Source organism: Sceloporus occidentalis, unplaced genomic scaffold, assembly GCF_023333645.1.
Source record: "Sceloporus occidentalis isolate IW3139 unplaced genomic scaffold, rSceOcc1.0.p SCAF_145, whole genome shotgun sequence".
Classification (NCBI taxonomy): domain Eukaryota; kingdom Metazoa; phylum Chordata; class Lepidosauria; order Squamata; family Phrynosomatidae; genus Sceloporus; species Sceloporus occidentalis.
In genome coordinates, this window is record NW_028317125.1 from 1,463,993 (window position 1) to 1,480,241 (window position 16,249).

The following is a 16,249-nucleotide window of genomic DNA, read 5'->3' on the forward strand; positions in this document are numbered from 1 at the left end:
GCCACCATTAACTTTTTTCTAAGTTAGTTAAAAAATACTTTTCTTCACTGATACATTTAACACTTTCTTAATTAATCTCTCTTTCTTTCTTTTGCCTGCAAATGTGAATTGAAGTAACAATATTTCTTATACAGCCTGCATCATTGTAATGGAGTTAACAAAAAAAATAGGTTTTCCCTAATTATGAAAATATCACTTGCCTGATCTTAATGCCAGAAACCTGTCCAAAGTGAAAACTCTGTGCTTTAAACTATGCTACACTGTACATTTTGAGTTGGTAGGAGAGTCTATAGGAGAGTTGGGATCCCAGAATCCAAAATGCCTGGGAAAGGACTGGTTAAGAGAATGTGTGGCATGAAGCACACTTCTTAAAATATAGTTATTCTTAAGCACCGTATGTATTTACTGGTCACTACATCTGTAGACAGATGTGTCCTTTTTTAAGAACAAAAATTGACATTACCAAATTAGTAAATATTAAAAGAAAATACTCTGTTGTCAAAGTTAAAAGAAGAGACCTTTGAGGACCAGAATACTTATGTAACTTCTTGTGTGTTGGCCAAATAAAAGGTATCGCCTTTCACAGCAGCACTTTGGACTTCATGAGTGGTACTAACAAGCAGATGTCCCATTTGTGAAGTTGATGCCCCATTTTTGAAGTCATGTATTGCTGAAATAAAGCTACTTTTTTCAGCAATGCATGGCTTGTGTATGGGGCATCGTACGCCATTTGCAACATCCGTAGTTGCATGATTACTACACACTCTAACACCTAGGTATTGGTGAGCCCTAATTGAAACGATTCATCTATAATACAATTACTACTAATAACACACAAATAAAGGAATATGTTTATTTGCTATAAACAAAAATACATTAGGGTGATATAATAATATGAGGAATCTGTGTCACACTTGTACGGGTCTACCCCCGTCACACTCTAAGGGGGCCATTTGACCCATGGTGCATCTAAAGTCCATATTAATCTTCTTAGCACCCCCTAGGAGCAATGTTAAGATTACATTGCAGATAGAATGTGCAGGTCCTACTATCTTTTGTCTCCGTTTAGTTTGATTGCAAGAAATATTCTCCCTTCTTTTTGTTAGTTCTTTATATACATATTTATAGCAGAGTGAATGCTGCTGGGGCTTTATTCTAAAAGAAACCCTATTATTATTCCAAAGAGCTTTCAGATTCATACAACCAAATCCAGTAAGAAGGATAATGATAGAAGGAATGAGGTTTGGTTGAATGCACAGAATTGTAGCAGCAAACTTTTAATTGCTGTTCAGTAGCAATAAGCATTCAGAATGCGGTGCCCAGTCAGAGTGGTGAGAGATCCTATCACCGCATGAACTAATCAACAACCAAGCTGAAGTGCTGTGAGTATGCCAGAAAATGCATGAAATTTAAATCAAATGTTCTTCTTTATTTATTTTTAAGGAGAATATAAACTTTGTTTTTCACACTTAAGAGAACGATTAAGCAAACCTTACTTATATAAAAACTACGGTTTGCACAATTATTATCTTAAAACAGCATTAAACCTTTTTTCACCCTTAAGAAAATGATTAGGCAAACTTTGCCCAATCATTATCTTAAGAATCCTAACATTTTGAGTTGTACTATTTTTGTAACTCTGGGAATAAATGAATATTGTTGTATTAGCCAAAGAGAAAATGTATTCTGTAGTTAAAGTTTATACGATTTATTGCACAGACATAGACAAAGATGTTACATAAACATTTGGGACCTCAGCAATCTCTTTCTCAAACGGAAATATATTTTTCTCGTTTCCTTTCTTTCCATATAAAACATAAGAAACCTGCATGACCCATTACTTACACAGTTAAGTCAAGGAGAAAGTGCCTATAAGCAATTAACAGCATATTGTATATACGTATGGATATATAGAGTAGGGACATTTGCATCATCTTTGTAAAACAAAGTCAACCTATAATTATTTCTCATTCTTCCAGTCTTGTTTGTCTAGTAGTACAAGGTACCACACAGGAGTTCAGAAATTCCTCAAAGGATCAAGGAACGGGTGTAAACACGGAGTGTTAAAATTTCTACTATGTTTTACAAGATTACTGATCAGCAAAAACCTAGAAACATGTTGTAACTTAAGCACAGCTGTTTCTCTATTAACATGCTTATTATAGCCTAATTTACATTGTTGATACGACTGGTACAAATAATACGTTTTGACATTTCTGCAAGCAGAAATAGCAGTGTGTTTCAACGAGTAAAGCCTTGCTGGCCAAGCTTATTTCTAAATATTTAGGGGGAACTATTTGTTCTTATCTATAACAATTGATAATTGTTTAAATAACAATGCTTAGGTTTTCTTCCTAAGGCAGGTTAATATGTCAAAATTACCTATATGTTCTATCTATTCTCTTATGAGGAGCTTGTAAAAATACATCGATTTTTGGGGTGCTGTTGAAATTACCAATATTTCCATACAACAAAGTAAGTAATCAGCAAATACATACTAATTCTATTTAAGATAAAACGTCTGTGTCATAAATATTGAGGATTGCATCGCACTTTATGCCAGGAAAGGTTAACATATATAGCCTGGAAGAAAGACGTGACAGGGGGGATATGATAGATACAAACATTTAAACACTTAAAGGGAATAAACATGACAAAGGAAGATAGTTTATTTAAAAAAAGAAATACCACAACAAGAGGACATAGTATTAAGCTAGAGGGGCAAAGGTTAAAAGTGATATCAGAAAATATTACTTTACCGAAAGGGTAGTAGATGCATGAAACACCCTTCAAACAAAAGTGGTAGAAATAAATGCAGTGAAGGCGTTTAAGCAAGCATGGAATAGGCATAAGGCTAAGATAGATTAAGATAAAGCCAGTGACTACAAAAAGTATTCAGAGGTTGGGCAGACTAGATGGTCTAAATGGTTCTTATCTGCCGCCACTTTCTATGAACCTATTTATTGCTTATCCCACCACTACATCAGAGTACCCCAATCGTTTCCCATATTGGTTTTCTTTTTTTATTGTTTATATTTATTTTGGGTTCTGGGTTAAGTGCCTCTCCCATCACACAGGTGTCTCATTAATGGTGTCCAGAGAGGGCTATAAATTGCAAGAGAGTCTCAGTGAGTTAAAAACAATGCAGTACCACTGAATTAACACCATGGTAAAGCCTATAAGCATATTACGAATTAGATAGGACACGTCAAGGTTTACTAACATAGGTGCGGACTATGCAATATCTGGCCATATGGTGTAACCAAATTCTCCAAATTAATGCATGAGATGGTGTTTTTAAATAGCAGACATATGTTTATGTCAAAAGTTTAAGTATCCATGATAATTCCAACACGAACGAGTAGTCTGAGCAAGCATTTAAAGCAATTGTCATTCTTACAAAAAAATACTATCTCTTATTTAATATTTAGCATGAAGCAATATGATGGGAAATAGGGAGTGGAAGTTAATATGATTGAATAGTAATTTAAAGAGTAGCAGTATTTCAACAGTGAAGGTATTTATCATGACTGGAGGGATAGACCAGAACCGAGCCTAGCGGGTGTACTGTGTGTACAGACTTAGCGGGTGTGCTGTGTGTACAGACTTCATGTTGCGCCCTCTTGTGCTCAGGCTGTCTGGAGGCAAAGATGGCACTGGCAAGCTGTTTGGGAGCAAAACAGCAAGAGGCTGTGTGGAGAAAAAGGTACCACTGGTAAGTTGTTTGGGGGTCAAAGATGGCGCTGGTAACTTCTTTGTGCGCAAAGATGGCACTCACAAGCTGTTTGGGCAGAAAACTGGCACTATGGGAAGTGGGTGTCATGTTACTTGGTGAAGTCAGAGGTGATTGTGTGCTATCATCACCTACAAAGAAGACTATTTTGCAATGTACTCTATAGCTTCTTAAAATTATGCATGCGGGGTATATCTCTGCACTTAACATCTATGAAAAATACCAACCAAAGCTAAAGTGCTAAAGACAGAAAAATGATATCAGAGATTGGTGCCCAAATGCTTCTAGTGAAATACCCTGCTTTTTGTTTGGTTTGTTTTGTTTTTACAGAATAACAGACCAATCCTGCTTGCACCAAAAAAGTTTAACAAGATTCCTATTGTACACCCAATCTGTTGGCAGGAAGCCAGCGATGCTGCTTATTAGACAGCCTCTCTGTCTCTGCAAAAAAGTCAAGGTGTACAGGTTTGTCCTAAGGGGCATCCTGGCACCTTTTTTGTGAATGTACCTGTATGTATATAGAGTCATTAAACAGTTAAATTGTAGTTTAGACCCCAAACTATTGCTGAAATGGGTAGAATGGCAACATGATGCAAAGTAAAACATTTTGTACAGGAGGTGTTCTGGCTTCCATAATTGGTGGAGACAAAAATGATTACACAAGGTAAGCAGCACGTTCTAGGCGTTCATTGTAATATATGTTAAAATTGAAAATTTTCTCTCTATATGAAGCTGTACAATGTCATTCTCCTTTAAAATTGATTATATGTGATCTAAAAAAGATGTTGTATAAAATTATTCTATAAAAATCAATTCAATTGCTGTCTCTTTAATACGTTAACCCATAGCACAAATCCAATATTTATCTCCTATGGTTATGCCATTGGTTTTAAGACATCATTGCCCTTCTAAAATACTGTTTTCCATGTTTTCTAAATATATATCAATATATCTGTTGAGGACATTCCTAAATACAAACACTTAGAATCCTATGGGTTATCATGGCATGCCACAATTACATGTTTTGGGATATATCAAGCAATCTTCTCGTTTCTTAATCTCTTAAAGCCAGCACTCTGGACTCCCCTGGATTCAGAAGACCAAATTTACTGTAGGTTAACCTTTTTATCGCATATTTTCAAAGCAACCATATCTTAAAGAAAGATGAAGGTAGCATCTCCTTTGTTCTGTGCGCCATAACAATTGAAATATATGTGGATCATTGATGTTGCAGCCTTTCTCCACAATTTATAGGATTATTCTTTTTCAGGGTGTAATAGGCTGTCCTGTGCACTAGATGGCTCTATGTATCCTTTACTAGGATTACAATTAGAAACTTGCTGCATGATGTTATGGGCACTTAGAAATGAATGTGTTAATAAAAGCAAAAAATGTCCCACTTGGAAAATAAGTGAATAAACTACATGCATAAAACTGATGTTTTGTTTTTTTCTAATCTGATGATACGATTTAAACAAATGTCTTTGCTCCTTCCATTCATTTTACACATGAACACATACGGCTCACGCCAATAAAAACTAACTTCATATTGTATTCATATAGAATTATAGTATATTTAAAATCTACATTTAACTAATTAAAGTTATGTTGGTACATGTAGATGGATGTATCATAATATATTCAAAGACTCTCCAAGGAGCTGGTTTGTAGTTTATTATTTATTGTTTAATATAGCACCACCATATTCTGCAGTGTTGTACAATGGGTAAACAGGACATAACAAGCAGTGTATAAAATAATAATTTGGATTTACAGAAACAAAAGGTAAGGAGGGCATACAGCAAATACAGACTTACTAAACATTCAAGTAATGTGATTTGTACTTAATCTCAGTAGTGTTAAATTAAAAAATATATATATACAGTCAATGCAAAAGAATAGTGTATGTTAAAGAAGATAAAATGTGTATAGCGTGTAAAAATGCAAAGATGTGTTCTCACCGGATAAAAGTTAGAAGCCATCGGAGAAGCAAGAATACAAACTATATTGTGTTTTTGCTGCTGGTTAGTATAACTAGTGTAAATCTGGGTTTGCAGGACTTTCCTATGACAGCCCCCAAATGGTATGACAAGAGCTGGCCCTTTACACCTCCTTTCATAACAGGGACAGCTTACGGCTTCCCAAACACAAAAAAAAATGAATTCAACAATCACAATTAAACACAAACTGCCCAACGCTCTCCAAACTCAGCACCAGTGAAAAAGACTGTTTCAAGCCCCCCTCAATGTGAATTGATTCTACTATGGGCCTCTTTCATTCAGCCTCTGAAAAGAGGGGGTGTTTCGGAATTCACTGAGCACAAAAAGCTGAGGTGTCTGCCTTTATCCTACATCACTGACGTTGGATATACTTGTGTCGTCAGGCATAAATATCTTTGTGCTTTGTATCGAAGCCCTACAAATAGTTCTGCCTAGGAAAACATAACATGGTTATACAAACTCCCCTACAGGGCCTGGCAGATGGACCATTCCACAATTTATTCCAAGGAAGACTGACAGTTTTTGGGTCATGAAGCAGCTGTTGAAGTCAAGCGGCTCCCCCCCTCCTCTGGAATAAGAAATGAATCCATGTTAAAGTAAATAACTAGAGCTCTGAGTTTACATGGTGAGGAGAAATGTATTCTTTCACAACCGAAACAAAAACAACTAACTTGGGTTTCAGCATCTTTAATTTTTAGTTCGATACATTTGTGGTTTTATTACAAAGTGACAAAAATACAAAAGTATTGCCTTTTCTCCCAATTAAGATACATCGCTTGATATCCTGTCCCGAAGAATCCGTTCATATATCAGCATGCTGGATATATATTGCAATTTAGTCTATATATATTCATGAGGCTAATTAGACTAGCATTTAGGAGAGTGTAAGCTCTCCGTAAGCAATTGCAATATGATCATGGTAATAAAGACTATATTCTATGCATATATTTGTTTTTATTATTATTTGTATAAGTGATACAAATCGCTAATTTTATATATATATATATATATATATATATTATAGAATATTAAAATTTTACCTGTAAGGAAAAGGTAGATATACAATACTTTTCCTTAAATATGCATTTTGTTAGCTTTGAGGAAAGAGATTCTTACGTATTTACCTGAAATTGTATAAATTATTTATTTGTATTCCATATTATTAGACTGTATTTGTTTCTTGCTTCACTTTTAATAACAATACAAATCAGGAGTCACTAATTAAACGATCACTGTTAACTTTATAAATACAAGCCAAATCTTTATTGTACATGGAAATGTAATACGCAATGTGTCAAATTCTTGGAAGTATTCATGATTCCGTCAACAATATTTTACTCTAGACAATCATCTCGGATTCTGAATGAGAATTTAGTGGATCCTGCTTTTTGTCATTGCGCTAGGTTCTATGTAAGCTCTGTGCTGTCAATGATACAACTATTCACATACTATGATCATTCACATAGCTGGGACATCACACACTATTATACATTAGATTGTATCCATATTTTTTCACAGTCCTTTTTTCACCAACATTTATGTTAGTGCTTTTCATTTTTTGTTGTGTTGTGTTTGATTTTCCATTAGCAATCACTTTGTTATTAAGATATTCATATGTCCACATTACATTATCATTATATTTAATCCATGTGATGGTTTCAGAGATATGCTGGACTATGCTAGCATGTTAGGTTTAGTCCTGTCTCTAAGTCCTTTCCCCTTTTTTGCCCAATAAGTAGTGCTTTAACATTAACATAATGGGGGGAATAAGCATCCAAATCCTCAGAACGGAAAGATAATCCTCTATGATGGTTCTTGACATTGTATACACATAAAGTGGGTTTCTAATACTTGTACGATGCTTATTTTAATCTAAAAATACATCGCAGTGATTTAGTTTGGGAATAATTTACTTTAATTTAAGAAAAACACTATCTCAGCATTCAAATCCTGAGTGTATTTTCTTTAAATGCAAATAAGGATGTTTGCTACCCTCGTGTAAACACAGGGAACAAGTACTGTACAATACAATAAAATAAATTTTTTAAGTTATATTTCACATCTTATCTCATAGAATCACACAATTTGTAATGGAAGATAATATTATCTTTGGTCATTATGAATATTTGGTGATGACATTTATACTCTGCATGGTAAAGCTGCTTTTAAGGAATTGGTCAACAATGTAATTATGCCCAATATTCTTTTTGGTCTCTGTCTTGTTTTTTTGGGGTTTTTTTGTGCATAGAATGCAAACTGTCAGCTCAAGTAAGTACCGGTATCTGGTTCTTGCATGGCCGTAGGAAGGGTGAGGCACTCGCCTCGGGCGCAGCTGCTAGGGGGCGCACAGCCACCCGATCAGCAGCTGCAGCCTCCAGGACTGGTTGGGGAGATCACAGATCTCCCTAACCAGCTCAACAGCAATGCCAGCAATGTGATTCACCACAAAGCCACTAAAAAACAGTAGCATATCTTTAGGGGAGGGGGCAAGTGGAAAGGCCGCCTCCCCTGGGCGGGTCTTCAGGGGACTGCCAGGACAGCTGCACAATTGTGCGCTCCCCAACCAACCCTGCTCATCAGGAGCCCCTGTGGGGTGTGCGCACCATCAGCACTGGTCTGGGGAGGAGGTGTCCAATGAGCTGGCCCAACAAAAAGTGAGTGCGAGGTCTGCCAATTCAGACCTCAGCTTCCGTTCTCCCTAATCACTACGCGCCAGTAAATGATACAGACCCCGGCACTCTGCATCAATAGTTGGCACTACAGCAGAGGCCTGGAGTGACAGACCTTGCGCTCCCACCACAGGATGGCAGTGGTGACTCTAGAAACAATATATATAGGGGGGGGCACACAAGATACCCCAGTCAAACTGGGGGGGCATTAATAATTTCCACCATTAAATCATACCACTGAAAAAACATATATATATATATATATATATTGCCGAAAGTAATGTGCTATGGAATGATACTTTTGTTATTGGACAATACAATACTTGATCATTCAACATGGGAAGCCTGAAGCCACAATTTAGTACAACTAATCCTTGAAATAAATATTATAGAGTAAACAACACAATACCTTAACTTTTCCACTACATGATTTCAGGGCCTAATATTAGACCCTGCTGCCGATATATATAAATATTAGATCCTGCTGCTGATATATATATATATTAGCCCCTGCTGCCCATATATATTAATAATAGCCCCAGTTGCCAATATATATATATTAATACTAGTCCCTGCTGCCGATATATGTATAAATATATATATATATATATATATATATATATATATAATATTAGACCCTGCTGCCGATAGCAGGTATAGATCAACACATTAACACACAAACCCAGCTTTGCATGAAATTCACTTGTGATCTCAGCACTGAAGGTATATATCAAATAAGCAGAATCAGACATACAAATCCTGTATTTGCAGGTATACAATAATAATATAGGAAACGTAGCATCGCAGGTATAGATCAAATAAATACATGGAAACAGCAATGCAGGTATTAATCAACCGAACAAGACTGTATTTGCAGGTATACATAAATAACGTATGGAAACATAGCATAGCAGATATGGATCTACAGAATAACATACAAACCCAGCTTTGCAGGTATAGATCAACTGGAATTCACATAAAAACTTGGCATTAAAGGTATAGATAAAACCCCCAAAATTACAGGCATAGATCACAGGTTTCACATCCCAAAGCCAGCCCTGGCGTCCACACTGCCCACATAGAACCTGGCCAGCACCCAGATAAAACATAAGATTTAAGATTTAAACATAAGATTTGCCATCTTTGTCCCCAAATAGCCCAGCGCAAGTCAACTTTGTCCCCAAACAGCCTGGCCTGTTTCATCTTTGTCCCATATACACCCTGCTAGTGCCATCTTTGCCCTTCCACAATTATCATTCAGACAATTCATCCACACATTAACTCATGCTCTCCCTCATTCAGACAATTCATCCACATATTAACTCATCCTCTCCCTCATTCAGACAACTCATCCACATGTTAACTCATGCTCTCCCTCATTCAGACAATTCATCCACATATTAACTCATGCTCTCCCTCATTCAGACAATGCATCTCACTCATTCACACTTTACTTCAATTCAATATTCTTACTACCCTCTTTCTCACTATGTACCCCCACTCCCTCCCTTATCACTTTCTACCCCCACTCCCTCCCTTATCACTTTCAACCCTCACTCCCTCCCTTATCTCTTTCTACCCTTTCTCCCTCCCTTATCACATTCTACCCCCACTCCCTCCCTTATCACTTTCTACCCCTTCTACCTCCCTTATAACTTTCTAACCCCTCTCACTCCTCTTTCCCTACTCACTATCTACCCTCTCCCCCTTTGTAGTTCACTCACCTGCAGCCGGAGAACGAGGCTTCTGTCTTCCTGCTCTACCACGGCGCCCGCTGCTTCACTGCTGGGCTCCGGATATGACATCATATACCGGCGCTCAGCATGAAACGGCGGCACCGCGACAGAGGTAGAGGCCTCATGGAGGAGACTGAGGGGGGCCGAGCGGTTGCTAGGCTCCCCTCTCCTCCGCGTCAAAAAAACAAAACGTTTGAGGCTGCCGGGACTTAAAGCCCCATTGCGGGACTGTCCTGGTTAATTCGTTGGGTGGTTCCAATTTCGCCGGGGGGGGCAACAGGGGGGGCAAGGAATAACCTAGGGGTAGGTAGCGACGCCCCTGCAGGATGGAAGATAGAAGATGATGGAAGATGAGAAAAGTAAGAGATGGGGGGGAAAGGGGTCTAAGGGCTGTGTATATGTGTGTGTGTTTGTAAGCTGGTGTGTGTGTATGGGCAGTGTGTGTGTGTGTAAGGGCAGTGTGTGTGTATGGGCAGCATAGGTATTTGTGTTGTAAGCTGGTGTGTGTGTGTATATATATGTGTATGTGTACAGGCAGGGGAGTGTGAGAGCAGTGTATGTGTATACACGTGTGTATGGACAGGCTTGCGTAAGGGCAGTGTATATATGTGTTAATGGGTAAAGGCAGTGTGTTAGGGCAGTCCTGTGTAAGGGCAGTGTATGTTTATATATGTGTGTGTTTGTGAGCTGGTGTGTGTGTGTATGAGCAGTGTGTGTGTAAGGGCAGTGTAGCTATTTGTATGTTTGTAAGCCGTGTGTATGTTTATAAAGTCAGTCGTGTGTAAGGGCAGTGTATGTGTATATGCGTGTTAATGGGCAGGTGTGTATAAAGGTAGTGTGTATGTGTGTTTATGGACAGGTGTGGGTAAAGGAAGTGTATAAGGGCAGTGTATGTGTATATATATATGTGTGTGTTTGTAAGCTGGTGTGTGTGTATGGGCAGTGTGTGTGTAAGGGCAGTGTAGGTATTTGTATGTTTGTAAGCTGGTGTGTGTCTATATGTGTGTGAGGGCAGTGTATGTGTATATGTGTATTTATGGGCAGTCATGTGTAAGGGCAGTGTATGTGTATATGTGTGTTTTCGTTAACAATTATAAGGTAATGATGGGGTCAAATACAGTACTATAACATTTTTTGGTGGTGATGATGGATTTAAGCAGGATAAAGAGAAAGCGTAAGAACCAAATAATGATGGAGCATAGGAACCCTGGGGAATTAGGGGGGTTGCGGTGGTGGCTGTGCCTTAGCTTTAAGAGTCCGGTAGAGCACCCGTGTCTTGCATTCTTGCCCCATTTGCATGCATTGCTCCATCTTCCAGCATACATGTCACCAATTTTAGAGCAATTATAAAATGGAGCTGGCTCTTAGATTCTACTAAGTCCTATGAGATAGGACATATGTAAACATTGTAAAATAAATGAAAATATTTCATATGCAAAATCTCTTCTAGCACATGTAAAGTTTTATCTTCAAAATGTACTGGGAGATGTCCTGGCATAATTAGGGATTAATCTAGCCTTGGTGCAGTATTAATCTAAATTTTATTAAAGACAGGAGGCGAGTATTTTGCATTAACCTTCTTTACTGTTAACCTCCAGCAGCAAAACAGTTAACAGAACAATAAAAAAACAACCAATAAGAACACAGCAACAAGTCTATAAAAGTCTGCACATCTTGGCACTCCTCCTCTTTCTTTGCGCAGAAGCAGAACCGACAGTCAGGAACAACTCGGGAGAAACACAGGAACACAAAACCACGCTGAAAAGGACCACAGCAGCGTCAACACCTCAGACAACCGGAGGACGACCTGGGAAAAACAAAGAATCGTGAAAGTACCACGCAACCATATGCCGAGCACGACAGAAAAAACATCAGGTACGGTAATGAGACAATATAATAAGAATCATAACCCGACAACAATCCCCCAACAAAAAACCCTAAGACATAAGGGAAGGGGAAGGGCGGGAAAATACTCGCCTCCTGTCTTTAATAAAATTTAGATTAATACTGCACCAAGGCTAGATTAATCCCTAATTTTATAGCAAGACAGGAGGCTTCGTATTTTGCAATTTTAACGCCCCGAAACCAACGCCAAGGCGGCGTGAGCCGGGGTCCGAAAATAAAAAGTCCGGAAAGTAGATTCCCTGGACCAATCCGCCGCTGATAAAAGGTCGGAAAGGGAACAGCCCGCGGAGAAAGCCGCGGAGGCGGCGGCACCGCGGACCGAGTGAGCCCCAAAGGAACCATCAATACCGGCCAGAACAAGAAGCCACCGGATCCACCTAGAGAGAGTGGGAACAGAGACAGGCCGAAAAGGACGCACATAAGAGATGAAAAATGGACCAGAGGAGGAAGACCGAAACGGAGCCGACTGGGCCAAATAAGCCTGAACACAGCGAGCCACGCAAAGGCGCGGCCGGTCAGGAAAATAAGGGTAAGAAACAGAAGTAGAACTGGATTTAGTCCTACGAGAAACAGAGACCGATACCCCGGTAGGGGAAAAAACAAACGAGGACACATCAAAAGCCCGAACGTCAGACACCCGACGGAAAGAGACGAGGCACAACAAAAGGGCAGTCTTGGCGGAAAGCTGGCGAAAGGACAAACCGTCATTGTCCGGCCAATTCTCCAAAAAACAAAGCACCCGAGAGACATCCCAGAAGGACTCATAACGAGGCCTAGGGGGTCTAGAAAGGCGAACACCTCTGAGAAGACGGCAGACCGCAGGATCCTTACCAACACCCGAGCCCTGAACCGGGACGTGAGCCGCCGAGATGGCCGAGCGGAACAAATTAATGGTACGGTAAGACCGACCCAGGGAAAAAAGATGAGCCAAAAAATTAAGAACCGCTGTCACAGGAGCTGTAAGGGGATCAAGGTGCCGAGCCAAACACCAGCGACTCCAGGCATGCCAAGCCTGGAGGTAGGACCGTCTGGTTCCCGGAGCCCAGGATCCCCAGAGCAGATCTCGAGCCGACTCCGATAAACCCGGCACATGCCAGGATCCCCGGAAACTGACCAAGCCACGAGAGTCAACCGATCCTCGAGGATGAGAGGGTGAGGGTTCCCCTCCGGATCCCGAAGCAGATCCCAGGTCGAGGGAAGGATCAGGGGATCCGCGCACGACAGCTCCAGAAGAAGTGGGAACCACGGCTGAGTCCTCCAGAGGGGCGCCACCAATAGGAGAGACACGCCCTGACGACTGACCGAGTGGAGAGTCCGAAGGATCATGTTGAACGGGGGAAAGGCATAAGCTCCCCGGCGCGGCCACGGCTGGAGAAAAGCATCCACCGCCGAGGATAACGGATCCGGGAGCCAACTGAAAAACGCGGCCGTCTGACGGTTCGCCCTGGACGCAAACAGATCCAGATGTAGAGGGCCGCGACGAAGATGGAGAGTGTGGAAAACGCTCGGTAACAGCTGCCAATCGCTGACGTCCCTCCAATGCCGAGAAAACCAATCGGCCACGAGGTTCTCCTTGCCCGGCAGGTACTCCGCGCGGATGGACAGATGGTTGTCCAGGCAGAACTGATAGAGCTCCTTGGTGAGCTCCGTGAGAAGCCTGGACCTCGAGCCACCCAACCTGTTGATGTAGCGGACGGCCGAGACGTTGTCCATGCGCAGCACCAACGAACAATGAGTGACATCCTTCAGGAAACTGCGAACCGCGAAAGAGCCAGCGATGAGCTCCAGGCAATTGATGTGAAGGTCGCGTTCCTCGGAAGTCCACGGACCCCCGGTAGCCACGTCGCCGCAAACAGCCCCCCAGCCAGACAGGCTTGCGTCCGATTCCAGGACAAAATCCGGGCTTGACCCGAAAATGGCACGGCCGTTCCACGCGTCCATGTGGACCAACCACCAATGGAGCTCCAAGCGAGCCTCGTCTGACAGGGAGATCATCGCATCGTAGGAAGCCGATACGCGAAGATGTCGCGTCTTCAACCGCTGAAGGGCCCGGTAGTGGAGCGGTCCCGGGAAAATGGCCTGAATCGAAGCCGAGAGGAGGCCGATCACCCTGGCGAGATTTCGAAGTGAAACCAGGCCGCCACGAAGGAGCTTGCGAATCTCCTTCTTTATGCCCAGGACCTTGTCGCGAGGAAGCCGGAGAACCGCCGCTACGGAGTCTACCGAGAACCCTAGAAACTGAACGGTCTGAGTAGGAGTCAAGACCGACTTGGGCTCGTTGATCACGAAGCCCAAATCCTGAAGCAGATGAACCGCCAAGTAAGTATCGCGACGAAGGGACTCGACGTCCTGAGCCATGAGGAGGATGTCGTCTAAGTAAATTATAGAGCGAATCCGCGGGCCCGAAGGAACTCCATGACTGGCTTCAGCAATTTGGTGAAGCACCACGGAGCGGAGCTGAGACCGAACGGAAGGCAGGTGAACTGCCAAAGGAGGCCTCGCCAGCGGAACTGAATAAACCTCCGATCGTCGGGATGGACCGGGACCGAGAGGTAAGCATCCTTGAGGTCGAGCCGGGAGAACCAGTCGTTCTCCCTGAGCAGGTCGTGCAGGAGGTGAATACCCTCCATTTTGAAGTGGCGATACACCACGAACCTGTTGAGGGACCGAAGATTGATAACAGGGCGAAACTCCCCTGACTTCTTGCGCACCAAGAAGATATTGCTGAGAAAAACCGGAGGGGAGTGAGCCCTTTCTATAGCGCCCTTCGCCAGAAGGGAAGACAGCTCCGAGTGGACCAGGGCGGCGGCGACACGAGACAACCTGGGGAGTGGAGGTGGAAAATCCTGGCAAGGCGCAGAGAGGAACTCCAGACGAAAACCCACTACAGTCTGCAGGGCCCAGGGATCGGACGTAAGGCGGGACCAAGCATGGAAAAAATGGGCGATACGACCCCCGACAGGAATATGAGGGAGAATAGGAATCAGTCTTACCTGAAGCTGATCTCCCTCTGGTGGACGTGTAGCCTCTGCCTCTGGAGCCGCCTCTGGAGAACGGGACCCGAAACTGGGAACGGTAGGCGGTGGAAGCGTCCGGGAAACGGGGTCTAGAGCCAAAGGAGGCCGTTCTGCTGGCGGCACGACCCCTCTGCCGACCAGCTCTGGGGGAAAAACGGCTTTCCGTACGAAAGACGCGCCTGATGTTGGTCTGGGCCTTAGTGAGCGATGTAAACAGGTTGACATGCTGACTGAGGTCCTTGATGAACCTCTCGCCGAAGAGCAAGCCCTTGGCGTCCGCGCCCAGCTCCTTGGGGCCCAGGTCGGCCAACTTGGCATCCAGTTTAAATAGGGCCGCCTTGCGTCGTTCAGACGAGATCGCACAGTTGGCGTTTCCCAGCAAACATAAAGCCCTCTGAGTCCAATCACGGACCAGGTGGGGATCCAATGGAGAGCCCTCAGCAATGGCCTCGTCAGCCATTTGAAACACCTGCGTTAAGGGGCCCGACACGTCTAACAGTTTATCCTGAGCCGAGTGTAGGCCCAACTCAATGCCCTTGCGAGGGTCCTTGCCATTCTTGGTCAAGAAAGTCACAAAAGTTGGGTCAAATTCGGACGTGTTCAGCACTTTATCCCGGACTGTGGGCCGAGGACATTCCGAACGGAGTCGCTGGCGCACCTCCTTGTCCAGGGGGCGACGCATCCAGAATCTCAAAAACTCCGCAATGTGGGACGATGGGGTCCACTCCGAAGAGCGAGGGTGGCGCAGAGCCCTGGGGTCGAAAAGCGGAGTTCCCAGGTCATCCGTGACCTCAAACGGTTGATCAGGAGCGTTGGACGGGATGAGAGGGAGCTTAGGATGGTCAGGAGTGAAGTCCCGGTGCCGCATGGGAGAGGCCGGACCAGAGGAGCCAGCACAGTATTCATCAATAACCTCGTAGTCAGTGAGGTCTTCAATAGGGGAAACCAGCGGAAGGGCTGAACTGCGGGCCTTTTTCAACGGAGCTTTCCCCTTCCCGGACGTGGAGGGCGCTTCACCCCAGGTGCGCTTCTGGGAGGCCGCTGTGGCCGCAGGAGATGAGGAGCCGCCAGCTACTGAATCCTCCACCCCAGTAGGGGAAGCGAGAGGCGGAGAGGGGCGAGCAGAATGCAAGTCCTCAGCAGCTGGAAGAGACGCAGCCAGGGCAGCTCGGAGCCAAGCCTGAACGGC